Genomic DNA, 17,846 nt, shown 5'->3' with positions numbered 1-17,846 from the left:
TTATTATTTAACTTTCAGAATATTTTGTATTTCTTTTCTTGTTATTAAAATAGCGCTGCAAAAACTAAATACCCCAATTGCTGTTTATTATGCTTTGAGCTCTCTCCTGACAAACATATAATAAGCAGAAGGAAGGCATGGAGATAAAAGATAGTAAGCAACTTTATATTTCCCTGTTCTAGACCTTAACCCCTTACCTACAATTGACGTAATATTCCGTCCATGTGACCATGGACCTAATTACCATGGACGGAATATTACATCATCGCGATCAGCGGCGCCCACGTGGTGAGCGCCGCTGATCGCGGCCGAGTGTCAGCTAATTATCATAGCTGACACCCGGCACAATGTGTCAGGGGCGGTCATGGACGGCCCCGACACGTTAACCCCTTGCACACCGCGATCAAACGCGATCGCGGTGTACCGGGGGTTAAAGGGAAGCATCGGCAGGGAGGGGGCTCCCTCCGTGCTTCCCTGAGCCCCCCACGGCAGCGCAATGTGCAGCGCTGCTGCGGGGGGCTCTTTCCCTACAGGCCTCCGGATCCAAGATGGCGACGGGGGCCTGCAGGGAGCTGACTTCCTCACTGCCTGCAAAGCGCAGGCATGAGAAAGTCTGCAGCAGTGCCTGTGACAGATCGCTGATCTGTCACAGTGATCTGTGATGTGACAGATCAGCGATCTGTCACAGGACAGTGATGTCCCACCTGGGACAAGGTAATAAAGTAAAAAAAAAAAAAAAAAAGTGTTAAAAATAATTTAAAAAAAATCGCTAAATAAATTAGTTAAAAAAAAAAAATATTCCCCAATAAATCCATTTTTTCAAAATAAAAAAAAACAAAAACAATAAAAGTACACATATTTGGTATTGCCGCGTCCGTAATGACCTGCCCTATAAAACTGTCCCATTAGTTAACCCCTTTAGCGAACCCCTTAAAAAATAAAAATAAAAAACGAAGCAAAAAATAATGATTTATTATCATACCACCTAACAAAAAGTGCAATAACGCGCGATCAAAAAGACGCATATAAATATGCATGGTACCGCTGAAAACGTCATCTTGTCCCGCAAAAAACGAGCCACCACACAGCATCATCCGCAAAAAAATAAAAAAGTTATAGCTCGCAGAATAAAGCGATACAAAAATAATTATTTTTTATATAAAATAGTTTTCATTGCAAAAAACCGACAAAACATAAAAAAACGACCTAAATGAGGTATCGCTGTAACCGTACTGACCCGAAGAATAAAATCGCGTTATCAATTTTACCGCACGCGGAACGGTGTAAACGCACCCCCCCAAAAGAAATTCATGAAACGCTGGTTTTTGTTCATTCTGCGTCCCAAAAATCGGAATAAAAAGCGATCAAAAAATGTCACGTGCCCGAAAATGGTACCAATAAAAACGTCAACTCGTCCCGCAAAAAATAAGACCTCACATGACTCGGTGGGTCAAAATACGGAAAAATTATAGCTCACAATATGTGGTGATGCAAAAACTATTTTTACAATAAAAAGCGTCTTTTAGCGTGCGACAGCCGCCAAACATAAAAACCGCCATAAATAGTAAATCAAACCCCCCGTTATCACCCCCTTAGTTAGGGAAAAATAATAAAACTAAAAGAAAATGTATTTATTTCCATTTTCCCGCTAGGGTTAGGGTTAGGGTAGGGTTAGGGTTAGGGCTAGGGTTAGGGCTAGGGTTAGGGCTAGGGTTAGGGCTAGGGTTAGGGCTAGGGTTAGGGTTAGGGCTAGGGTTAGGGCTAGGGTTAGGGCTAGGGTTAGGGTTAGGGCTAGGGTTAGGGCTAGGGTTAGGGTTAGGGCTAGGGTTAGGGCTAGGGCTCAGATTAGGGTTAGGGGTGTGTTGAGGTTAGGGTTGGAGTTATAATTGGGGGTTTCCACTGTTTGGGCACATCAGGTGCTCTCCAAAGGCAACATGGCGTCTGATCTCAATTCCAGCCAATTCTGCGTTGAAAAAGTCAAATGGTGCTCCTTCCCTTCCAAGCTCTGCCATGTGCCCAAACAGTGTTTTACCCCCACATGTAGGGTATCAGCCTACTCAGGACAAATTACAAAACAACTTTTGTGGTCCAATTTCTCCTGTTACCCTTAGGAAAATAAAAAATTGGGGGCAAAAATATAATTTTGCGGAAAAAAATGTTTTTTTTATTTTCACGCCCAGGCGTTATAAACTTCTGTGAAGCACTTGGGGGTTCAAAGTGCTCTCCACACATCTAGATAAGCTCCGTGGGGGGTCTAGTTTCCAAAATGGGGTCACTTGTGGGGAGTTTCAATAGTTTAGGTACATCAGAGGCTCTCCAAGCGCACATGACACCCGCAGACCAATCCATCAAAGTCTGCATTCCAAAACGTCACTACTTCCCTTCCGATCCCCGACGTGTGCCCATACAGTAGTTTTCTCCCACATATGAGGTATCAGCGTACTCAGGACAAATTGGACAACAACTTTTGGGATCCAATTTCTCCTGTTACCCTTGGGAAAATAAAAAAAATGGGGACTAAAAGATGATGTTTGTTGAAAAAATACGATATTTTTATTTTCACGCCCGGTCGTTATAAACTTCTGTGAAGCACTGGGGGGTTCAAAGTGCTCACCACACATCTAGATAAGTTCATTAGGGGGTCTAGTTTCCAAAATGGGGTCACTTGTGGGGTGTTTCCACTGTTTAGGTACATCAGGGGCTCTCCAAACGCAACATGACACCCGCAGACCATTCCATCAAAGTCTGCATTCCAAAACGTCACTACTTCCCTTCCGAGCCCCGACGTGTGCCCATACAGTAGTTTTCTCCCACATATGAGGTATCAGCGTACTCAGGACAAATTGGACAACAACTTTTGGGGTCCAATTTCTCCTGTTACCCTTGGGAAAATAAAAAAATGGGGACTAAAAGATCATGTTTGTGGAAAAAATACGATTTTTTTATTTTCACGCCCGGACGTTATAAACTTCAGTGAAGCACTGGGGGGTTCAAAGTGCTCACCACACATCTAGATAAGTTCCTTGGGGGGTCTAGTTTCCAAAATGGTGTCATTTGTGGGGGTTTCTACTGTTTTGGTACATCAGGGGTTTTCCAATCGCTTCCGAGCTCTGCCATACGCCCAAATAGTGGTTTACACCCACATGTGGGGTATCAGCGTACTCAGGATAAATTGCACAATATCTTTTAGGGTCCTGTTACTTTTGGAAAAATAAGAATTGAGGGTGAAAAGATCATTTTTGTGGAAAAAATATGATTTTTTAATTGTACTGCTGTACGTTATAAACTTCTGTGAAGCCCTTGGGGGTTCAAAGTTCTCACCACACATCTAGATAAGTTCCTTGGGGGGTCTAGATTCCAAAATGGTGTCATTTGTGGGGGTTTCCACTGTTTTGGTACATCAGGGGTTTTCCAATCGCGACATGGTGTCCGATCTCAATTCTAGCCAAAAACGTCAAATGGCGCTGCTTCCCTTCCGAGCTCTGCTATGCGCCCAAATAGTCATTTACACCCACATATGGGGTATCAGCGTACTCAGGACAAATTGCACAATAACTTTTAGGGTCCTGTTACCCTTGGAAAAATAAAAATTGGGGGTGAAAAGATCATTTTTGTGGAAAAAATATGATTTTTTAATTGTACCGCTGTATGTTATAAACTTCTGTGAAGCCCTTGTGGGTTCAAAATTCTCACCACATATCTAGATAAGTTCCTTGGGGGGTCTAGTTTCCAAAATGGGGTCACTTGAGGGGGTTTACACTGTTTAGGTACATCAGGGGCTCGCCAAACGTGACATGGCGTCCGATCTGAATTCCAGCCAATTTTGCATTGAAAAAGTCAAACGGCGCTCCTTCCATTCTGAGCTGTGCCATGCGCCGAAACAGTGGTTCCCCCCACATATCAGGTATCAGCGTACTCAGGACAAATTGCACAATAACTTTTGCAGTCAATTTTCTCCTGTTACCCTTGGTAAAATAAAGAAAATTGAACCTGAATATTTTTTTTGTGAAAAAAAGTTAAATGTTCATTTTTTTTTTAATATTCAAAAAATTCCTGTGACGCACCTAAAGGGTTAATAAACTTCTTGAATGTGGTTTTAAGCACCTTAAGGGGTGCAGTTTTTAGAATGGTGTCACTTTTGGGTATTTTCTATCATATAGACCCCTCAAAGTGGCTTCAAATGTGAAGTGGTCCCTAAAAATAAAATGGTGTTGCAAAAATTCAAAGTTGGAAAATTGCGAAATTTTCAAAATTTTCACCAAATTTCCGTTTTTTTCACAGATAAACGCAAGTTATTTGAATGCAATTTTACCACTAACATGAAGTACAATATGTCACGAGAAAACAATGTCAGAATCACCGGGATCCATGAAAGCGTTCCAGAGTTATGACCTCATAAAGGTACAGTGGTCAGAATTGTAAAAATTGGCCCGGTAGTTAACGTGCAAACCACCCTTGGTAGTGAAGGGGTTAAGGTGTCTTCCAATATCTCAGCCTCATGCTGGTCTGCAGCTCTTACAGTTCTTCCTCTCCAGAGCTGGAACCAGTGAATGACATCTCATTACATAGTTACAATAGTTACATAGTTACGTAGTTTTAAAAAAGACCTACGTCCATCAAGTTCAACCTTTCCGAGGCCCCAGAGAACATGATTCCAGTCGATTTTTACTGACCCCAGTGTTGTGTTTGCCATTATTCATGGAATAACGGTGACCGCAAAAAACTTGTCTAATTTCCTATTTAATTTCTCTCTCCTCTTACTGTATGTGATTGCACATCAGAAGAGAAAGAAATGGGGTCCCCTGATTCCCCCTGGTACCTTCTGTTGTCCTTGGACCCTCCTGCATTCGCCATGGTCTTCTTCTGGAAAGAAACTGGCGGACGCATGCACAGTGTGCCCGCCGAGATCTGCCTGCTGGCATCCAGCAACAATAGGAAAATTTTCCTATTGGTTAATTTTGATCACTGTTTTTGACCCTAGCACAGTGATCAAAATAAAAAAAATAGTAAATCAAACCCACTTTTATCACCCCCTTACGTAAAAATAATAAAATAAAAAAAGTATTTATTTCCATTTTTCCATTAGGGTTAAAGTTGGACTAAAGATAGGGTTGGGCTAAAGTTAGGGTTTGGCCAAAGTTAGGGTTATATTTGGGCTAGGGTTAGGATTGGGGCTAGTGTTAGTGCAGGGCTAAAGTTAGGATGGACTAAAGTTAGGATTGGTCTAAAGTTTGGATTGGGCTAGGGTTAAGGTTGGGCTAACGTTAGGTTTGGGTTAAAGTTAGAGTTGGGTTAAAGTTATGGTTGGACTTGTCTTAGGGTTGTGGCTATGGTTGGTATTACGGTTAGGGTTGGCATTAAGGTTAGGGGTATATTAGGGTTAGATTTGTGGCTAGGTTTATAGTTAGGGTTGGGAGTAGGTTTAGAGGTGTATTAGGGTTAGGGTTGGAGTTAGAATTGGGGGTTTTCACTGTTAGGCACATCAGGGGGTCTCAAAACGCGACTTGGCGTCACCATTGATTCCAGCAAATTTTGTGTTAAAAAAATCAAATGATGCTCCCTCCCTTCTGAGCCCTGCTATGCGTCCAAACAGTGGCTTTCCCCAACATATGGGGTATTGGTGCACTCAGGAGAAATTGCCCACCAAATTTTGTGGTCTATTTTCTCATGATACACTTGTGAAAACAAAAAAAAAAACTGGTTCCAAAGTAAATTTTTTGTGAAAAAAGGAAAATGTTCATTTTTTTCCTTCCACAATGCTTTAGTTCTCGTGAGGCACCTGAAAGGTTAATACACTTCTTTAATGTGTTTTTGCGCACCTTAAGGGGTGCAGTTTTTAGAATGGTGTCACTTTTGGGTATTTTCTGTTATATTGACCCCCCAAAATCACTTCAAATGTGAGGTGGTCCCTAAAAAATTTTTTGTAAATTTTGTTGGAAAAATGAGAAATCTCTGGTCAACTTTTGTTTTCAAATAATTTTATTGTTTTTTTTAGAAATAAACAGGGTAGGGAAAGGAAGGTAGGAAGGGAGGGAAGAGAGTGTGGAATAAACAACCTTGTACAGGTACGGAAAAAAAATTAAAAACTAGAGAACCCACAAATAGGCATAGAATAACATATATCGAATAACAACATGAAAGAAAAAAAAATCGACAATCCTTATTATGGGGTAACATTCTTGGAAGGAGATACAGCATCCCAGTACTAAAGCGCCCAGGTTTAAACTTCAAAATATAGTGCCTCTTGTTAAGTCTATTTGATATGAAATTTGTTGTTCCAGGTCTTCTATTTTTTTGAGTATTTGTGAATGTGATTGTTGTTAATCGCACATCTGCATTCTAAATCGCTGTGTTGGCCTATCTTGTCAAGTATGTCTGAAAACTTGGGAACCTCTTCTTTCTTCCACCATTGTGCTAACATGGTCTTGGTCACTAAGAGGATGTGTATGATAATGTTTCTTACCGAATCATCAAATTGTTCCATGTCTAATGAAAGAAGTGCTCTTTCGGGTGTAATTGTGAATCCTTAGCAATGAGGTTAATGTGCTGTGTGACTTGAAGCCAGAGGTTTTTCATTTTTGAACAACCCCAGAAAATATGGTAGAGGTTCCCTTGGTGTCCACAATCTCTCCAGCACAAGGAAGATAGCTCTGTATTACAATGTGATAACCTCATCGGGGTATAGTACCACCTATTTAACAATTTGAAATAACTCTCATGAAGACCCATTGATATGTTGGAATTGTAAGTGTTTTTGATGGCATCGTTCCAGTTCTCGAGACGGATATCAGCACCAAAATCGGACTCCCATCTCTTCATGTATGTTTTTGTGGCTCGCTAGGTCTTTGACAACAGATCTATACAAATTACGCAGACTCCAGAGGTTTTTATTTTTAAGGTTGCACAATAGTGAAGATAGCATTTCATAATTCAAAGTCTTCCCTTTTATGAATTTCCAAATTCTGTCTTTCAACATGGTGTAAAAGACTAGCTCAGATGATGGTAAATTATATTTAACCCTGATCTCACTGAATTTCAGGAACTCCACTCCACTAAAAACATCCCCCACCCTTTTAATTCCAGATTTCCCCAAAACCTCCGGTATCGGGAGATCATCCATCAGTGCCAATGAAGATAGAGGCAACTTTAAGATTTGCTCTGCTTTTTTGATATTTTTAGTCGGCTTAATGAGATCCCTCCAGGCTGAGATTATTGGCCGGAATATAGGATGAGATGAGTTCGCACTGGGCTTTTGCAGAAGGAAGTGAAAGAAAAGCTTTTGCATGGAACCTCTATCACTAGCATCTCTCTCCAAGCCATACAAAGCTGGATGCATCATGTTTTCAGTAAACCAGTGCCAGCTCTGTTTGATGAGTGAGGCCTGATAATAAGAGTACAGTATATGTTGGGCAGTCCTGCGCCCCCATGTTTTTTATTTTTGTACATCAAGTCTGCAGATATTCTTGCTTTTTTACCTTTCCAAATAAATAGTCGGATGAGCTCTTGAGCTTTATCAATGGTCTGGCGCGGAAAGCTAACTGGTAAAGTCCTAAATATGTATAAAATTTTGGGAAGGATAAAAGTTTTGACTGCCAGAATCTTCCCAAAGATGGAAGTCTCTAGCTGAGCCAAAAAGGATAGATCGCCTGTAATAGTCTTTATAATGCTGTCTAAATTGGCCCTAACTGTGGCTTGAATTGATCCAGCTATTCTAATCCCTAGATAGACAATCTCTTTCTCCTCCCAAATGAACTGGGCTTGGGCCTTTATTTCTTTAATTTCAGATTGTTTCATGTTTAGAGTTATAAATTTTGATTTGTTTGGGTTTATCTTAAAATAAGATGCTCTAGAGAATTTTTCTAGTTCAACTGAAAGGGCTTTAATGGAGTTTGCAGGATCCAATAGCGTGAGGAATAGATCATCTGTGAATAATCCAATTTTAAAATTTCGTGATGGCAGTTCAAAGCCTTTAATATCATTGTTTATTCTTATTTTTTCAGCTAGGGGCTCTATGGCAAGCACAAATAGAAGGGGGGACAGGGGGCACCCCTGTCTCGTGACATTGGTAATGTCGAACGGGTCGGAGAGGAAATTGTTTGCATAAATCCTGGCACTAGGACCCGAGTACAAGGTGAAGACTGTTGATAGAAACTTCTCGTCAAAGCCAAATCTAGCGAGAGTTGCGTTTAAGTAAAGCCAGTTTAGTCTATCAAATGCCTTCTCAGCGTCCAGTGCCAGAAAAGCAGTTTGGGTTCTCAGGTTGTTCGCTAAATTTATCAGATTCAACACCCTTCTAGTTCCGTCTGAGGCCTGGCGGCCCTCTGTAAAGCCTATTTGATCATCCGCCAACAGACATGGAAGGATGTTTTTTAATCGTTTTGCAATGATCTTTGAGTAGATTTTATTATCGCTATTTATGAGCGATATTGGCCTATAGCTCTGTATCCTCTCGGGGTCCCCCCTCCTTTGGAATCACGATAATTGCTGCCTCTAACATCTCCTTTGGGAAGGAACCCCGAGAGGACACCAGATCAAAGACGGAAGCCAGCTGTGGAGCAAGACCTTTTGAAAAGGATTTATAGTAGTCTCCAGAGAAGCCATCCAGCTCTGATGATTTTTGGGACTGCAGTTTCTTGATAACGTCAACAATTTCTCTCTCTGTAAAGGGGCTATTGACATAATTCAAGTCCAGCTCATCGATTCTTGGTAGATCGATACTCTATAGAAAAGAATCTACAAAATTCGAGTTAACCACCGGTGTTTGGGGGTTATCTTTCAGGTTATAAAAATTTTTAAAGAATTCTGCAAACGAGTTGACAATGTCCCTAGGGTGAGTTTTGGGGTCACCCGAGGGAGATACTATCTTATTTATTCTCCTTTTAATTCTTTCTCTTTTTAATTTCCTCATCATAAACCTGGTAGGCTTGTTAAGAGACGCATACGATTTGTACCTAGATGCTTTGATGACTGCATCATATTCCTGGTAGATTTCAGATCTCAAACTCTGGCTAAGTCTCAAAATCTCGGCCTGGACGGTTTGGGAAGGAAATTTTAAGTTTGTTTGTTTTTTTTCTAGATCATTAATTTGGGCCTGTAGGTTTGTAATATTTACCCTATTTCTCTTCTTATGTTTAGAAAGAATTTGCATAAGACACCCCCTCAGGACCGCTTTATGGGCGTTCCAGACCATGAACTGGTCTACCTCACCAGGTACGTTTTCCTTGAAGTAGTTTAAGAGAGCATTTTCTATCTCTTGTTTGTACTCTGGTATATATAGCAAAGCTGAGTTAAGCTTCCAGCGGAATGGTTTGTCAGGGGGAGGACCCACAAGGAAGTCAATGAGAACCGGGGTATGATCCGAGATGGACTTCTGCATGAAGCGAATGTCCTTAATTTTGGACAGAGTGAATATGTTAGTAAGTAGGAGATCTATCCTGGAAGCTGTCTTATGTACATCTGAAAAGTGAGAATACTCACGTGACGATGTATTCAAGCAACGGAAAGCATCATAAAGCTCATTTTGAATTAACCAGTTTTTTTTAAAGCTGGGACCTTGTGGTGAACTAAAGAGGATGAATCAATGCTGCTATCTGGGACAATATTAAAGTCGCCCAATAAGATGAGTTCGCCTGTTTTAACTTTGTCGATTTTTTTGATAAGCTTGTTCAAGAAATGAATGTGTCCCTTGTTGGGTGCGTATACATTCACTATTGTGCATGGCCTTTCATGGAGTAAGCATATAAGTATATGAAACCTGCCCAAGGAGTCTGGTATTTCTTTGATGAGCTGAAAAAGAACGGTGCCACCTACCAATGTGATGACCCCAGCCTTTTTCTTTGTGGAGAGTGACTTGTACATGTATGTGAAGTTCTTGTGCTGGAAGACCTGGTGTCGATCGGAAGCCAGTTTAACCTCCTGAAGGCATACCAATTCGGCCCGGGATTGGTTGATCTCCTTCCATACCGCATACCTCTTATTTGGACTGTTGAGCCCCCTAACATTGTACGATAAAATTTTCATCGTTAGAATGCAATATCAAAACAGGAAAGGGAAACAAATAGAACAATGAAATACAGAAAAAAAAAAATTAAGAACTTGAGAGTTCTCCTGGAGGACTCCAAACTGGTTGGTGTCTCACCTTAGATCGGGGGAAAAACGAGAAAAAAAATTAAGTGGCAAGTTCCCACAGTGACAACGATAAACTGTAATTACGGGTACTAATATTCATGTTCAGGAAAAGGAAATAATAGTGACCCCCAAATAAATTCAAACATAAGACAAAGATGAATCCTAATCCCTATGTCTAAAGGATGGCTCATCCATCAGGAATTTAAGAAACTTCTGACCCTCGTGTGGAGTATAGATGGGGCAGTGTTTATCTTTATACCAGACTAAAAGCTTGGTAGGGAAACCCCATCTATATGACACTCTAAGTTCCCTAAGTTTAGAGGTCAGATCTCTGAAGGAGCTTCTTGCGTCCATAGTCTCTTTGGAAAAGTCTTGGAAAATCTTAAGATCCTTATAAGGCTCAGGAGGTGAACCTCTCTCTCGCAAAGATTTTAAAACCTTCTCCTTGGTTTCAAAGAAATGGACCCTGAGGATAGTGTCCCTGGGCTTTTCCTATGGGACCCCTTTGGGACGTGGGAGGCGGTGTATACGATTAATATTGACGTCTAATTCTGTCAATTTTGGCGATAATTTTTTAAACAAATTTTTGGTGTAATCAGAGAGATCTGCCTGGGAGACTGACTCAGGGATACCTTGTATCTTTAAGTTATTTCTCCTGCTTCGGTCTTCCAGATCCGTCAATTTGTTTTTAAGGGAAATGACCTCCTTTTTGAGGAGTGAATTCTCCTTTGAGAGGTAAACTATATCCCTCTCCACCTGTACCATCTTTACCTCATATTTCTGAACCTTTTGGCTAAGATTTCTGCAAGTTTCCTGTGGGGCCTTGGCCTGAGTCTCAAACCCTATTTTTAGGGCATCACTGAAGGACTGGAAGAGATCCGCCATCAATCCTTCAGTGGCTTGTTTGTTGGACCCCTTGTATTCCCCCAGGTTAATGTATTGAGGAGAAACCTCAAACGAAGGGAATGGACCTCCATTATCCCTCCTAGGCTTCTGCCTTTCAGGGCTTGTGTTTGGAGTATAGTTAGCTGAGACACTGTCGGAGTCCTCAGATGAGAGACTCCCAGTGTTTTCCTGATCGCCTGGTCCCTTCCTTTTGTTTGATTTGGAAGTGTCCATTTCCTCCGTAAGAGTCTCAATTGGAGGGGGGGTTTAATGTTACCCCCTAAATTTTTATTTTTTTGAGGCGTTTCAGGTTGTGTTTTAGATCGTGTTTTGGTCAATGAGCTATTAGTACCTGATCCCCCTTTTGCAACTTTGACAGATGCAGGGTTCTGAGATTTTTTTTAGATTAGGCCGGTTTCACATTAGCGCTTTTTAAGCGCACGCACGGCCGGGGGTAGCTCCGCCCCCGAGCCGGCTCTCTGCCCGGCGTGCCCGCCCCTTGCTTGTAGCGCCGCCTCCTAGTGGACAGCGGCGCCTGCGATCGGCGCACCCTATCTTTAGCATAGGGTGCGCAGATCGTGCGCAGGCCGTGCGCTAGTTGCGCTTTGACCTGCGCTGCGCACTTTTGACGGTGCGCCATGCGCGCCAAAATCAAACTTTTCGGATTTTGGCGCGCACGGCGCAGCGTCAAAAGTGCGCAGCGCAGGTCAAAGCGCAACTAGCGCACGGCCTGCGCACGATCTGCGCACCCTATGCTAAAGATAGGGTGCGCCGATCGCAGGCGCCGCTGTCCACTAGGAGGCGGCGCTACAAGCAAGGGGCGGGCACGCCGGGCAGAGAGCCGGCTCGGGGGCGGAGCTACCCCCGGCCGTGCGTGCGCTTAAAAAGCGCTAATGTGAAACCGGCCTAAGGCGTTTTTGGCTCGTCTCCTTTCAGGGGTGACCTAGATTTTATTGGGCTTAACAAATTAGAGATATCGTTGTATGATTTAGAGTGTGCCCCAAAATTGTGCCTCGTGACCCTGTGTGGGCTATTGGAAGCTCTGCCCCTACCTGACTGCATCTTGGTTTGCCACAAACCCTTCCCAGCCTTCCCAGACATCAGATCTATGACCCCTTTAAATTATTCAATCAAACAAGTTAAGAAAAATGGTCAAAAAGCAAGTTTCCCAAAGGAGTTAACTGAGAGACCCTCAGTGAGAGCGAGTAAAGTCACACAATTCTGCAGTATCAATATCAGCAGCCCACTGTATCTCTGATCCTCAGTTGAAATAAAGGTAATCTTCTGTTATAATTCACTGGTCAGATGGATACCAGACACCGGGACCACCAGCAATGAACTGCAAACTCTGTTATATTGTATGCCAGCGCCGCTGATATGCTGAAAGCAACCAGTGAACAATCCCTAGGGACACTATGTGTGGATAAAGAGTGCCTCCCAGATGCCTGTGTCCTTTCCTCAGTAACCCTGTGGTTAAGTCTCTGCTGTGTTGTACAGTTCATGAGAGTATCTGTGCCTGTCACAGGGGAGACCACTGACTGAACGCTGCAGGGCCTGTGACATCAGGTCTGCTCAGTGCTGACAGGCTGGTAGCTGGGAGCGGTCGGATCTACTTCCCATTGAAGTCTATTGCGGCTGTGAGCACTATTCAGCAGCTGGATCTAGTGGCCCAAACTCGGATGTGCCTCACCTCTGCTGTCTTCAGAGGCTCCCCTGTGCTTGTTGCCCCCTGTCCGGTCCTCAATGTGGCTGTGGAACGCTGTTCTTAGCAGTTCTGATGTCTGTTCAATGGGTCCAGTGGTATCCCTCCGCCTCTCTGCTCTGTGACAAGAAAGTAGTCCCCACTGGTGTCCTCTGCTTATATCCTCGGTGTGTCAGTCCAGAAAGCATCCAGATCAGCTCCTCTGCCCCCGCTCTTCTCACCCTGGCTGTGGAACTTCCTGATTTCGGCGGCACTCAGTCAGAAATCCAGAGGGGAGATTGTACATAGTTCTGTATCCCTCTGCCGCAGCCATGCCATTATCCTCTACACCCCGCAGGCAAAAAACATTGCAGTCAGTTAGAATCAGGTGGTGCCTTACCGGGAGGATTCCAAATAAAGTCCTTATTGTCCTTATTACTGGCGATGAGCCTCCAGATCAGTCCTGGCTTATATACAGCCCACAGTAGCACTCCAGTCACTTCCAGGAAGGCAAATGGTGGGAGGATGTTGTCCCTCTGTTTCTCCTACGCCACTACTGTCCCAAACTTTTACAAGTTCATATCTTCGGTCTCCTTTGGACCAGGGTCCTAGTTTTAGACTCAGAATGTGCACCAGAGTTTCAGGAATAGAATAGGGTACAGTATGGGTTTTTTTGTTAACCCTTTGCACGCTTTTTTGTTGCTTTAGTGTGTGACTGTGGGAGCTTAGAGCTCTTGCCTCCTACATGCTCAGAGCCCAGGCCACGCCCCCTCTGGTCAACTTTGAACTAGTGATGAGTGAGCACTAAAATGCTCGGGTGCTCATTGCTCGGGTTGAGCAAATTGGAATACTCGGGTACTCAACAGAACAATGAGCCCAATGTAAGTCTATGGGAGACCCAAGCATTTTTACCGCTATCCCCATGGAGGTCCTTTTAAGGACTAAAACATCTGAAAATTATGGAAGCACTGCTCAAATGACACAGAGACATTATGGGGATCATTCCTGGAAGCATTTCTGACTCCTAGTTCACAATTTTAGCCAATGATGTTAGAGTTTCATGCCATTTTTACTGGTGCACCAAAAAACATACCAAAACAAAACCAAAACGGATCTTTCTGGGATACATATTAAGGTACATCCTTTCCAGGTTAATAACTTGTATATAAGGCAAAATAAATAACCCCAGACCAAAAAGTTCCTCCACCACTTGGGCTATGTTCAGACACAGCATTTTTGAAGCGTTTTTCAACTTTAACATTGCTTTCAACCAATACAAATGCATTCACTGGGAAATGTCATTGTAACATTAACAACCCTAGCTGGCCATATGGTGTGTGACACATAAGCAGACCCATCTTGTTTCATTTATGAAGGAGGGACTCTTAAAGTCACAGAGCCTATTTTTACTGGGGCATCAGGAGGCATTAAACTTCTCAAAGGGCCATTGTTAAACAGTGGGTCACCTAAACTGTTATTGCCTATGCAGTGAGTGGATGGGCTGCCAAAAATTACGACGCACCCCAATACCCCTTTCACGAGAGGTCCAGGAGGGCTTCCAGAAAAAAATGTTGCATTGAATGCTTGGCCTGGCTTGCTCCAAAGCTACATGCACCCCAATAAGCTTTTCAAGTCACATACTGGATGGCCACCGGAAAATCCACTTCATATTATTCATTTTGTAATCCCAAAACTCTTTTCTTATGCATTGACTGCATGGCCTGGCCTGCTACCAAGTCATATGCACTGCAATAACCCCAATCCCCCTTAGAAGAAACATGGAGGAGGGCCTCTTAACCAACCAAAAATGTCCCATTAAAAAGGATCGGTTCTCCTAGACTTGTAATGCCCATAAACTAGGTGTATGGGCTGGCAAACATTTCCCCTGTGGGGTACACCTCAACCTTTTCCAAATCAAGTAATTTATGAGTATCAAAACTACCCACCCTTGTAAGGAATTGAACACTGACTGCAGCAGCACGGAACACGTTAACACTGGTGATCTAGTGGCGGCGGATGATGAGACGTGGAGGACGGCCTGATTAAAAACTAGGCCCAAATTAAATGAGCGGGTCTCCTAGACTTGGAATTACCATACACTAATTGTGTTGGCTGTCAAACATTTTCCCCTATGGGGTACACCTCCACCTTTTCAATAACAAGTATTTAACACCCAGCAAAAACCTCCATCCTTGCTAGGATTTCGACACTGGCTGTAGCTGCACGGAACACGTTAATGCTTGTGATCTAGTGGTGGCAGATGATGAGACGTGGAGGAAGGCCTCATTACAATCTATGCCCAATTTAAAGGAGTGGGTCTCCTAGACTTGGAATGGCCATACACTTAGTGTATGGGCTGACAAACATTTCCCCTGTGGGGTACACCTCAACATTTTTCAGAACAAGTATTTTACGCACAGCATAACTACCCACTCTTGTTAATAATTTGACACTGGTTGTAGCTGCATGGAACATGTAAACCCTTTTGATGTAGTGGCGGTGGATGATGAGACTTGGAGCAAGGCCTGATTAAAAAATAGGCCAAATTTCTAGGAGCAGGTCTCATAGACTTGGAATGCCCATACACTTAGTGCATGGGCTGTCAAACATTTCCCCTGTGGGGTACACCTCAACATTTTTCAGAACAAGTATTTTATGCAGAGCATAACCACCCACCCTTGTTAATAATTCGATACTGGCTGTAGCTGCACAGAAGACGTAAACACTTTTGATCTAGTGGTGGTGGATGATGAGACTTGGAGGAAGGCCTGATTAAAAACTAGGCCCAATTTAAAAGAGTGGGTCTCCTAGACTTGGAATGCCCATACACTAAGTGTGTTGGCTGTCAAACATTTTCCCCTGTGGGGTACATCTCAAACTTTTCCATAGCAAGTATTTAATGCCCAGCAAAAACCACCACTCTTGTTAAGATTGCGACACTGGCTGTAGCAGCACGGAACACGTTAATGCTGGTGATCTTGTGGCGACCGATGATGAAATGTGGAGGAAGGCCTGATTAAAAACTATGCACAATTTAACCCCTTAAGCCCCAAGGGTGGTTTGCACGTTAATGACCAGGCCAATTTTTACCATTCTGACCACTGTCCCTTTATGAGGTAATAACTCTGAAATGCTTCCATGGATCCCGGTGATTCTGACAAAGTTTTCTCATGACATACTGTACTTCATGTTAGTGGTAAAATTTCATTCAAATAACTTGCGGTTATTTGTGAAAAAAATGGAAATTTGGCAAAAATTTTGAAAATTTCGCAATTTTCCAACTTTGAATTTTCATGCCCTTAAATAACAGAGATACGGCACCCAAAAAACTTAATAAATAACATTTCCCACATGTTTACTTTACATCAGCACAATTTTGGAATGAAAATTTTTTTTGTTAGGAAATTCTAAGCGTTAAAAATTGACCAGCGATTTCTCATTTTTGCAACACCATTTTATTTTTAGGGACCACATCACATTTGAAGCCACTTTGAGGGGTCTATATGATAGAAAATACCCAAAAGTGATACCATTCTAAAAACTGTACCCCTTATGGTGCTCAAAACCATATTCAAGAAGTTTATTAACCCTTTAGGTGTGTCACAGGAATTTTTTGAATATTTTAAAAAAATGAACATTTAATTTTTTTCCACTAAAAAAATAATTCAGGTTCAATTTTTTTATTTTACCTAGGGTAACAGGAGAAATTGGACCTCAAAAGTTATTGTGCAATTTTTCCTGAGTATGCTGATACCTGATATGTGGGGGGGAACCACTGTTTCGGCGCATGGCAGACCTCAGCAGGGAAGGAGCGCCGTTTGACTTTTTCAATGCAAAATTGGCTGGAATTCAGATCAGATGACATGTCGCGTTTGGAGAGCCCCTGATGTACCTAAACAGTGGAAACCCCCAACAAGTGACCCGATTTTGGAAACTAGACCCCCCCAAGAAACTTATCTAGATATGTGGTGAGAACTTTGAACCCACAAGGGCTTCACAGAAGTTTATAATGTACAGCGGTAAAATTAAAAAATCATATTTTTTCCACAAAAATGATATTTTCACCCTCAATTCTTATTTTTCCAAGAGTAACAGGACTCTAAAAGATATTGTGCAATTTGTCCTGAGAGCGCTGATACCCCACATGTGGGGGTAAATGACTATTTGGGCGCATGGCAGAGCTCGGAAGGGAAGCAGCGCCATTTGACGTTTTTGACTGGAATTGAGATCGGACACCATGTCGCGATTGGAAAACCCCTGATGTACCACAACAGTGGAAACCCCCAACAAGTGACCCCATTTTGGAAACTAGACCCCCCAAGGAACTTATCTAGATATGTGGTGAGAACTTTTAACCCCCAAGGGCTTCACAGAAGTTTATAACATACAGCCGTACAATAAAAAAATCATATTTTTTCCACAAAAATGATATTTTCACCCTCAATTCTTATTTTTCCAAGAGTAACAGGACTCTAAAAGATATTGTGCAATTTGTCCTGAGAGCGCTGATACCCCACATGTGGGGGTAAACCACTATTTGGGAACATGGCAGAGCTCGGAAGGGGAGCAGCGCCATTTGACGTTTTTGGCTGGAATTGAGATCGGACACCATGTCTCGTTTGGAAAGCCCCTGATGTACCAAAACAGTAAAAACCCCCCATAAATGACACTATTTTGGAAACTAGACCCCCCAAGTAACTTATCTAGATGTGTGGTGAGCACTTTGAACCCCGCAGTGCTTCACAGAAGTTTATAATGTCCGGACGTGAAAATAAAAAAATCGTATTTTTTCCACAAATATGATCTTTTAGTCAACAATTTGTTCATTTTCCCAAGGGTACCAGGAGAAATTGGACCCCAAAAGTTGTTGTCCAATTTGTCCTGAGTACGCTGATACCTCATATGTGGGAGAAAACTACTATATGGGCACACGTCGGGGCTCGGAAGGGAAGTAGTGACGTTTTGAAATGCAGACTTTGATTGCATGGTCTGCGGGTGTCATGTTGCTTTTGGAGAGCCCCTGATGTACCTAAACAGTGGAAACCCCTCACAAGTGACCCCATTTTTGAAACTAGACCCCCTAAGGAACTTATCTAGATGTTTGGTGAGCACTTTGAACCCCCCAGTGCTTCACAGAAGTTTATAACGACCG

General features: G+C 42.6%; 1 pseudogene; it reads right to left on the bottom strand.

The window, feature by feature from the left end:
- Positions 1 to 17,846, bottom strand: part of LOC141080677 (transcription factor E2F4-like) — a 114,464-nt pseudogene that overhangs the window by 56,361 nt on the left and 40,257 nt on the right.

The sequence above is a fragment of the Dendrobates tinctorius genome, unplaced genomic scaffold (genome assembly GCF_039654945.1).
Source record: "Dendrobates tinctorius isolate UK_male_01 unplaced genomic scaffold, ASM3965494v1 ptg000016l, whole genome shotgun sequence".
NCBI lineage: Eukaryota > Metazoa > Chordata > Amphibia > Anura > Dendrobatidae > Dendrobates > Dendrobates tinctorius.
This window is presented reverse-complemented; position numbering and strand designations above follow the sequence as displayed.